A 10,181-nucleotide genomic window follows, 5' to 3' on the forward strand; every position below is an offset into this window, starting at 1 on the left:
CACTTTTTCAAAACTTTTTTTATAGAGATGTCCAGTTGGCTCCTAAAAATATATCACACATAATAGGAAAAATACATGATAATAATAGAAAATTTTCCTGGGAAAAACTCTTCTGAAGACCGCAAGGCGCTACCTTGCTTGTGAAAAAAGGTATTCACCCCAGACTGATTGAATATCTGACGAACGGCTCACCATTGAATTGTACTAGCAATACTGCTGCATGCTACTGTTGGAAATTCAACCATGTGATGAGAAATGATATCGCTTAAAATTTTCTGACTATGAGCAAAAATCACACTTTGAAAATTAATTCCACGCGAAATTATTTCTCATACTAAAGCAAGTTTGCATGGCAGCATGCTGTAGCAGTGTTGCTGGAAAATTTCAATGGTGAGCCGTCCGTCAGACATTCAATCAGTTTGGGGCGAATAGCTGTTTCTACAACCATCGTAGCGCCCTACGGTCTTCAGAAGAGTTTCCTACAAATATCATGTATTGATTTTTATTTTAAGAGCCAACTTGACATCTCTAGAAAATAAGTATTGAAAGTATTATGACCACTGCTACCATTAGTTAGATATATTGTGGTATCATTTTAGTTCCTTAACAAACCATAATAGACGGAATTTAATAATTCTGAATAATCTGTAACCGGAAGTCGCCATATTGGATTTCAAAATGGCGTCTAGACTTGATTTCCAGTCTCGGCACTGTTCTGGTGTAAGAAATATTTGTATGTGATGATATTGGATCATTTTGGAATATATTCCAGAAACCGTAGAATGTCATCTTGACATCTTGGGTTGATTTCCGGCCTCTAGATGTTACTTTGGTTTCAAAAATACCCATATTGGCCTTTTTTCAGTGCTAATTGGTCAAAATCTGAGTTCAAAACATGTCTCGACATTTTTCAATAGTAAAATGGTTCACGTCATAACATTAACGAAACCGTTCTTCAAATTTTAAGCTCTACATTTTTGCGGTAAGGTCTCCTGAATCCATACGCGATGTAATATTTATTTCAGCATGTAAACATTTTGAGAAAAACCAGCTCAAATTCACCAGAGCACGTATTTTCATGGAAACCTGATTTTCTCAGTCTCCCACGGTAGGTTTCGACTTAGCTCTTCAGTTTTCAAGCTCTATATTTCTAGAGTAACGTCTTCTGAATCCAGAATAAATCTTTCGGCATCTTTGGATTCAGAAGACGTTACTCCAGAAATATAGAGCATGAAAATTGAAGAGCCAAGTTGAAACCTACTATGGGAGACTGAGAAAATCAGGTTTCCATGAAAATACGTACTTCAGTGAATTTGAACTGGTTTTTCTCAAATATTTGCATGCTAAAATGAATATTTCATCGCGTATGGATTCAGGAGACCTTACCGCAAAAATGTAGAGCTTAAAATTTGAAGAACGGTTTCGTTGCTTGAATTTTTATAAAAATACGTAGTTTTGTGATTTTGTAATGAAATAAATTGGAAACTCCAAAATACACTCTTACATAACATATTTCATCCACCTGACATGATTTGATACATGGATCAATTGAGTTTAAATAGTCTATTTGACACGGCACGATACAATTTATGTTTAACTGAGCCAAGTACATTTTTTTTAAATTCTAAATTAGCAGGGAAAAGAGGGAGGCCTTTTCTTTGTTCTCGCGGCCGACTACGAGCTAGTGGGGATTTAAGGTGAGAGGAGGGGTGTTACAATTTTGTTTTTAACTATTTTATATTACAGAATGTATTCACTTGTACGTGGCTAACCAGTGATGTTCTATTTGAGCAGTTTTGGTCTGAGGTGTCTGCGTAAACATAGAGATGCCGAGTCTTCGTTTTAGTGTCTCCAGCCGGGTGTATCATTCTCTTTCAGTTTGTGGCAGAAATTGTATTCTAGCAAATAGATAAAAGAAATCAAATTTTAATGCCAGCATTTTTTATAAACCCGTATAGCTGTGTCATGTACTGGAGATCACCGCTTCCCAGAATGTCTCGAACGGGTACGTTCGGTTGTTTTCCTCGGGCCCGAAGGGAATCTATAAGCTCAGACCTAACACCACAGTATTCGGTACACGACCAAACAACATGCTCGATGTCATGGTAGCCATCGCCACAAACGCAGTGATTACTGTCTACAAGCCCTATACGAAAGAGATGCGTGTTTAACGTGTAGTGATTGGACATAAGTCTGGACATCACGCGAATGAAATCCCGACCTACATCCAACCCCTTGAACCATGCTTTCGTCGATACCTTAGGAAAAATGGAATGTAGCCACCGTCCCAGTTCTGAGTTCCATGATGATTGCCAACTGTTGAGTGTTCTCTAACGCAAAATGCTATAAAATTCATCATAAGCAATTGGTCTTTCATAAATATCGCCATCAATAGCACCCACCTTAGCTAAAGAGTCAGCCTTTTTGTTACCCGGAATCGAGCAATGAGAAGGAACCCACGCTAAGGTAACCCGGTAATTTTAATCTGTTAAAGCACTTAAAAACCACCGTATTTCCCCCAGGAAATACGGGGTGTGCTTCACAGGCTTCATTGATCGCAGAGCCTCAATGGCACTGAGACTATCTGTGAAGATGAAGTAGTGGTCTATGGGTAGGGTTTCGATGATTCCAAGAGAGTACTGAATAGCAGCAAGTTCTGCGACGTACACGGAAGCAGGAGCACCGAGTTTGTAGGAGGCGGTAAAATTTTCGTGGCAAACACCGAAGCCAGTGGACTCATCTAGATTAGATCCGTCAGTGTAAAACCTTTTATCATAACTAACATGTTTAAACTTATTGGAAAAAATCTTAGGGATCTCTTGGGGTCGTAATTGATCCGGGATACCAATAGTGTCTTCTTTCATGGTGGTGTCGAAGAATATAGCATTATTAGAAGTATCTAAAAGTGCGACATTGGAGGAATCGTATGAAGAAGGATTAATATCTTGAGCCATATAGTCAAAATATAAAGTCATAAATCTGGATTGAGACTGAAGGTCGACCAACCTCTCGAAATTTTCAATTACTAATGGGTTCATAACTGTGCATCGAATTAGCAACCGGTAAGACAGATTCCAAAAACGATGTTTCAACGGAAGAATACCCGCTAACACTTCAAGACTCATCGTATGGGTCGACTGCATGCAACCCAAGACAATACGCGAACAACGATATTGTATTCTCTCTAATTTTATAATGTGTGTGTTCGCGGCGGAGCGAAAGCAGAAACAGCCGTACTCAAGAACTGACAATATCGTTGTTTGGTATAACCTTAGAAGGTCTCCTGGGTAAGCACCCCACCAAGTTCCGGTAATCGTACGAAGAAAATTAATCCTCTGTTGGCATTTTTGTGTCAGATACCTAATATGACAAGCCCAGGTGCATTTAGAGTCGAACCAGACCCCGAGATATTTAGCGACTAAAACCTGAGAGATCGTTTTACCCGTTAGTTGGAGCTGCAGCTGAGCTGGGTTATGCTTCCTAGAAAAAACGACCAGCTCAGTTTTCTCCGGAGAGAATTCGATACCCAGCTTAAGAGCCCATTCAGACAAATTGTCTAAGGTATCTTGCAATGGTCCTTGCAGATCGCTAGCCTCGCTACCAGTAATGGATACAACGCTATCGTCTGCAAGTTGCCTTAGCGTGCATGAATTTGCAAGACATTCATCGATGTCATTGACGTAAAAATTATATAAGAGAGGACTCCCTGGGGGAGGCCCATGTAACTAATTCGGGAAGTTGTCGAATCGCCATGTAAGAAATACATATGATTTTCTGACAACAAATTGAGCAAAAAGTTATTCAAATTTGGTGAAAGTCCCTGCGAATGAAGTTTCGCGCTTAAAACTTCTACAGAGACAGAGTCAAAAGCCCCCTTAATATCCATGAACGCAGAAGCCATTAGCTCTTTTCGAGCAAAGGCTAGTTGAATTTCAGTAGAAAGCAACACTAGGCAATCGTTCGTCCCTTTGCTCCGGCGAAAGCCAAATTGAGTATCTGAAAGTAACCCGTTTGTTTCGACCCATTTGTCTAACCGTAAGAGGATCATTTTCTCCATTAATTTCCGGAGGCAAGAGAGCATCGCAATCGGCCTATATGAATTGTGATCAGAGGCAGGTTTCCCGGGTTTCCGAATAGCAATGACTTTTACCTCCCTCCAGTCATGCGGAACAATATTTAGCTCAAGAAACTTGTTGAACAAATTCAACAAGCGCCTTTTTGCAGAGTCGGGTAGATTCTTCAACAGGTTGAATTTTATTCTATCTAACCCTGGAGCCTTATTGTTGCACGACAGAAGAGCCATTGAAAATTCCACAACTCTGCTATATCAGTGAGATGCCTCTGTTCAAACCGCGCGGATGGAGGGATATATAACGAAACAAGGCATAGGTCTTTTCCATTCATATTCGTTTGAATGGCAACGACTTCAATATGCGAGAAGGAATAGCACTTTTTGATCCCTTAAAGTACCCCTCCACCGTGTGAGTCTCGATCTCGACGAATGATGTTAAAATCGTGGAAATTGAGTTGATCGTTTGAATTGAGAAAGGTTTCACTGGGCGCAAATGCGTCACAATTGTATGTATTTATTAAATGAGAAAATAGATCGAATTTGGGGATGATACTTCTGAAATTCCACTGTAATACAGTGATATAATTCCTAACCTCTTTCGCCGTATTAGTCATCGAAAGATATGATATCTGAAATGAGGGGCCAAGTTGCTGCTAGTTGCTTCAAAAAGGTTTTCTCTGCAGGAAGAAGGGCAAGAAGAATATTTTGTAGGGGATCTGGTATGTTGAATTTTTTAAATATCCAGTCCACAATATCAGAAAATTTTATGAACCCTGTTTCTTTTTTATCTTCTGATCGAGAAATGGGTGCACGAGGGGTTTTTGGTGCCCCAGGAAGCGGTGGGTACTCCTGGTTTGATTTAAAATTAAAACCGGGAGGTACTTGCTTCGATTTTTCTTCACCGCTTTCTTTTTGTGTTGGTTTATTGGTCGTTCCGCTAGGGGTTATCTTGCGACCTTTGCGAGAAAGATTAGGAGAGTTGATCATTTTCCTCTTCCTAGATCCTTCTGGCATGGCATAAGAACACCCTTCGACGGGATCGTCAGATGTACCCTCATCGGTTGGCAAAAAGGAAAAGATGTTTCATGTCGAGGGTGGCTCAGCACTCTTCAGCAGTTCTGCGAAAGAGCGCTTTGATCGTTCCTTGAGGGAACGCTTAATTTTTTCCTCGCGCTGTTTGTACGCGGGACACGCCGAAAGGTCATACCGAGTTCCCTCGCAGTAAAAACACTTTTCAATATCCTCACTGCAAGCGGTCTCAGCATGATTGCCTCCGCACTTGCTGCAGCGTGCCTTGTTGCAGCAGTAGGTGGCTGTATGACCTAACTGCTTGCAGTTTTGGCAATGCATGACCCGCGGTACGAACAGGCGTACAGGCAGACGAACCCGGTCCAGAGTATACGTGTATACACAAGGTCGAGGACTGGATGCGCTCCAGGAAACTGGAGCTCGCGCATCATAAGACGGAGGTCACGGTTGTGAACAACCGTAAATTGGAGCAACAGGCGGTGGTCAGAGTCGGAGACTGCACCATCACCTCGAAGCGATCCCTGAAGCTCTTGGGGGTTATGGTGGACGACAAGCTCACGTTCGGGAGTCACGTCGACTATGCCTGTAAGAGGGCCTCATCGGCTATTGCAGCACTATCTCGTATGATGTCCAATAGCTCAGCGGTATATGGCAGCAAGCGAAGACTTCTTGCCAGCGTGGTTTCGTCCATATTTAGGTATGGTGGGCCAGTGTGGTCCAGAGCGCTAGGTACTAACAGTTACCGTGGTAAACTGGAAAGTACCTACAGGCTCATGTGCCTGAGAGTTGCGAGTGCGTATCGTACGGTGTCATACGATGCAATCTGTGTCTTGTCCGGCATGATGCCTATCAGCATCGCCATCAAAGAGGACAGAGAGTGTTTCGACCAACGTGACACAAGGGGCATACGAGGTACCAGAAGGTCATTCTCGATGCTCCGCTGGCAGCGGGAATGGTCCAACTCCACAAAGGGCAGATGGACGCACCGACACATACCGGAGATATCCGGCTGGGTCGGGAGACGACATGGTGAAGTGAACTTCCACCTGACACAAATCCTGTCAGGCCATGGTTGTTTCAGGCAATATCTGCACAGGTTCGGACACGCGGTGTCCCCCATGTGTCCCGAGTGCGTGGAGGAGGAGGAGACTGCTGAGCATGTCTTCTTCGTATGCCCCCGTTTCGTAAGAGCGAGGAGCAACATGATGGCTGTGAGCGGGCCTGGCACTACTCCGGACAATCTAGTCCGGAGGATGTGCGACGACCCGGACATCTGGAACGCGGTCTGTGCGGCCGCCTCTCAGATTGTTCTGGAGCTGCAACGTGTGTGGCGGGTCTACCACCAACACGCCAGTGGTAGCTAATTACCAGTCTCCAGGTAGTTAGCTAGGAGGTTATAAGAGTAAAGAGGGTGCATCACGCACAAAAGCCACTCCCCGACGTAATACTTAACCGTCGCTCCGGGAAGACCAGGGCTGGAGACTGGAGGGGTTTTAGTGGGTCGGGACAGGGATCAGTAGGTGCCTGGACGAGTGTAACTACCCCAGCATCTCTCCCCTAGTCTCATCCCCACACCCTGAGTTCTCTTCTCAGGTGTCTGTTTGCAGATTTCCCCGCCCCTTTAAAAAAAAAAAACCCCAGAGAGATGTAGTTCGGCAGTGCGGATCCGGCGAATGTTACACGGAAGGAATCCGAAGGGAAGAATTTCTTCTTCCCTTCTTCGATGGATACTGAATGCAATTGCTTGACATCCAGTATCTTTACATCTTGAATCAGGGGGTTCTTGAAGCAGCCAACCCCGTGACGCAAAATGTCATCGACCGTGAGGCTTCCTTCGGTAACCACACCGTCGATCTCCACGTCCTTGGCAGGGATGTACACGCGGTACTCTCTCGTGATGAGCTCGTAGCTAGCAATTGCGTTTGCTTGCTTCAAGCTACACACAACAACTCGCAGTTTGTTCGGTCTAACCTTTGTAATTTCGGTTACGTCCGAAAACTGTTCTGCCAGGTCCTTGCCGATTTGAATAATATTTAGAGGCTTCTTTATGGGCCTGAAGTAAACTACGAACGGACCTTTCGAAGCATCTGGGTAAGCTTTCACCCGTGTTGCCGGTACCCTTGGTACGGGGCTAGGTAGCGGGGAAGGTAGAGGGGAATTGATGGGGGAGAATTCAATCTCTTCCCCATTTGTTTCCACATCCAGGAATAGTTGCACCTGCATGTCGTCCATTCTGCGGGAGCGTTACGCTCTACCGCACACAAACGATAAATATTCGAATGTGGGGGGAGGGGGTCAAGTAGTTGCTATTAAATTTTAAAAACAATTTTTTCAAACTACAATGGATCAAAATAGAAAAAAGGCAGTAATACTAATACTAATAACAATAGTAATAATAATAATAATAATAATAATAATAATGATAATAATAATAATAATAATAATAATAATAATAATAATAATAATAACAATAATAATAATAATAATAATAATAATAATAACTCGGTACCGTTTGAGAAGGTGGGGACTCGACGGGGCTTAGCTGCTAGCTGCCGAGCGGGTCGTAGGTTGCGGATAACGATATGGCCATTAAATATAATGGTTAGTTGCGAATACTTGAATAAGCAATCCCGGACAAGCAGCGAGGATGGTCTGTGGATGTGGCGGGGCCTAACAATGGGCTTTGTTGAGCTCCCTAGAAATACCACAATATCCGAAAACCAGTCCTGACAAGCGAGCTGGTACCGCTATAAGTACCTAAGCCCAAAACCCTACCAATCGGTTAGGCTTCCGATTAAAAAAGTGAACCCAGAATGGAGACACGACATAGAAGAAATAGGCCAATGCGATCGCCCGAGGAGGGAGCCCTTACTGGAGCTGGTCCTGGAACAGGGGACAGAGCGAGCGGCCAGCGGCTGGAGGAGAACGAGGTGCAAGAGCGGCTCTCCAGTCAACGGGCACAGCCCGTAAACTACACGCAAAACAGTCAAAGCAGCAACAGACACCACCAAGGCACTGCTGCACCTGCTGATGATGCTGCGACCGACCGTCGTCAGTCGCTCACGTTGGCAGGCCACCAACGGCAACGGATCATGTGGACTAGGGAGATGAACATGTATGTGATTCGTTGCTACCACGTTTGCACGAAGTTGGAGACGGATATGCCTGGCAGGCCAAGAATGCTAGACATGTTCATTGAGCAGTACCCTCGGCTTGCCAACCAGCTTGACCGGAACAAGTTGTACAGCCGACAGCGAGCAATACTATCCAACAATATGCTCACTGTGACGGAGCTGGACACCATCAGGCTGGAAGTGCAGAGGGAGTTAAGGGAAGGGAATGGATCGAGCGATACGTCGAGCAGGAGTTCTGCAGGGCAATCGGTTGCGAGTGAGGAGCCGGAACAAAATGCATCGATAAACACGGCAGTGGAGGAGCTACGCGCTTCGGAACAAATAATGGACCAACAACGACAACAACTACGAGACGAACTAGCTTTCCAGATGGACACAGCGGTTACACAGTTTCGGGGAACAGACCCCACTTCCCGACACAGAATACCAAAACTACAGTATTCCTACCGGCTGACGAATGCAGTAAGAACCTTCAATGAGGATATTTTGCCACAGTATTCGGAAGCCGCTGAGAACCTTGAGGAGCTGCAGTTTATAGTGTATTGCGCAGCTGTAGCCGTCGTGAGAACCCTGGGACTACGGACCTATCCCCAAGGTAACGGTGAAGGTCGTCCCTGTCCCAGCGCACAGAAGCCCGCATGGATGCGACGACTGGAATTTAGGATTGCAACTTTGCGGGTAAAATCGGTCGGTTGACACAGTACACGAGGGGAAACCGATCAAGGAGGCTGGTTCGTCAAATAGCGGAACTCGTAAAGCCCGCAGAGCTCCGAGATCTCAGTGAACTCAAAATCACGGAGATTCTCGACACCCATGTACAACGGTTGAGTGCTCTTGCAAAACGGATGCGGCGTTATGGTGAATGTTCAAGACGGAAGAAAGAAAATCGGATGTTCAGCACGAACGAGAGAGAGTTTTATAACCACATCAGGAACGACAAACCCGATTACAGCGAGGGGCTTCCGGAGATTGGCGAAGTTACACAGTTCTGGGCCAATTTATGGGAGAACCCCGCTCAACACAATGACAGCGGGATGTGGTTGGTAGGAGAGGAAGAACATTGTGATGGAATTGAACGCATGGCTGCTGCAGTAGTAACCACCCAGGATATCCGGGAGGCTACGCGGTATACCAGGAATTGGGCCGCACCCGGACCAGATTTTGTGCACAACTTCTGGTATAAAAAACTGTCAGCAGCCCACGGACGACTAGCGGAATGCTTCAACATGGTGCTAAGAGACCCCCAGGAGTTACCAGAATTCATCACGAAAGGGGTAACCTACCTCCTACCGAAGGATCGTAACACGGCTAATCCAGCTAAGTACAGACCAATAACATGTCTCTCAAGTCTGTATAAAGTGCTCTCGTCGGTAATCACTCGAAAAGTGCAGGACCATTGCGAGGTGAACAGAGTGATGACTGAGGAACAGAAAGGCTGCCGCAAAAACACGCAAGGCTGCAAAGATCAGGTCATCATTGATGCGGTTATTGTTGGCCAGGCAAGCCGAAGCAAACGAAACCTTGGTATGGCGTACATCGACTATAAGAAGGCATACGACTCGGTACCTCACTCGTACCTCATAAGGGTACTGAAGTTGTATAAAATAGACGATGGTTTCATCAGGTTGATGCAGCACGCAATGGGAATGTGGAGCACGTCTCTCCACGTTACCGACGGAGCAACAGTGTTACGGTCTAGAACTCTCAGCATAAGGAGGGGGATTTTCCAAGGCGACACCTTCAGTCCGCTATGGTTTTGCCTCGCGATGAACCCCCTTAGCAGAGCACTCAACCGATGCAGCTATGGCTATCAATTGAAAAGTGGGACTATAAGTACAAAAGTAACCCACACCTTCTACATGGATGATTTGAAGTTGTTTGCGGAATCAAAGGAGAAGCTGCGTCATCTGTTACAGGTGGTGACAACGTTCAGTAACGATATCCGG

Source organism: Wyeomyia smithii, chromosome 1 (assembly GCF_029784165.1).
Source record: "Wyeomyia smithii strain HCP4-BCI-WySm-NY-G18 chromosome 1, ASM2978416v1, whole genome shotgun sequence".
NCBI lineage: Eukaryota > Metazoa > Arthropoda > Insecta > Diptera > Culicidae > Wyeomyia > Wyeomyia smithii.